The sequence below is a fragment of the Anarhichas minor genome, unplaced genomic scaffold (genome assembly GCF_050575085.1).
Source record: "Anarhichas minor isolate MPS153535 unplaced genomic scaffold, ASM5057508v1 ptg000065l, whole genome shotgun sequence".
NCBI classification, from domain to species: domain Eukaryota; kingdom Metazoa; phylum Chordata; class Actinopteri; order Perciformes; family Anarhichadidae; genus Anarhichas; species Anarhichas minor.
In genome coordinates, this window is record NW_027466511.1 from 665,001 (window position 1) to 665,680 (window position 680).

Sequence of the window (680 nt, forward strand, 5' to 3'; positions counted from 1 at the left end):
ATTTGAAGTACTATTGTTATTGGGTTTTCTACTAGTTGTGTAGTTATTGTAGGACTTAATAGTATTTACAGTGTTGTAGTACCACTGTTGCAGGCATTGGGCAATTTGAAATACCATTATTTCAGGCTTTAGTATTAGTTTTAGGTTGTAAAGCTGAAGCACTTAAGTGCTAGCTGGTAGAAGTACTTTTTGGAGTGTTGTGTTATCGTCACTGTAACATTCAGTACTAGTTCAAGTAAAAGATATTGTAGGGTTTGGTACTTGCAAGATTGTTGTACTTGTATGGTTGTCGTACCATTGTTTTGTAGGGCAGGGTAAGCAGGGTGTAGTATTTTTAGAGTTTTACTACTGTTTACTACTTGGGATTGGTACTGAGTTGAATTAGTTGAAGTACCTTTGTCTCAGAATTTAGCATTAGTTGGATGGTTGTCGAAGAGTTTGGTTCTATTAGAAGTACAAGTATTGAAATATCTAGTACTAGTTTTCGGGTATATATAACTAATTGTTGAGTTATAAGGTTAAGTACTAGTCAATGCACCATTATTGTAGGATTTAGTATTGCTAGTTACTGTTACTGTTTAGTACTGATTTTAAACTATTCAATACTAGCTGTTGGGTTCAGTAGTTGAAATACTATTGTTATAGGGTGTAGTACTAGTTGTAAGGTCGTTGTAGGGCTT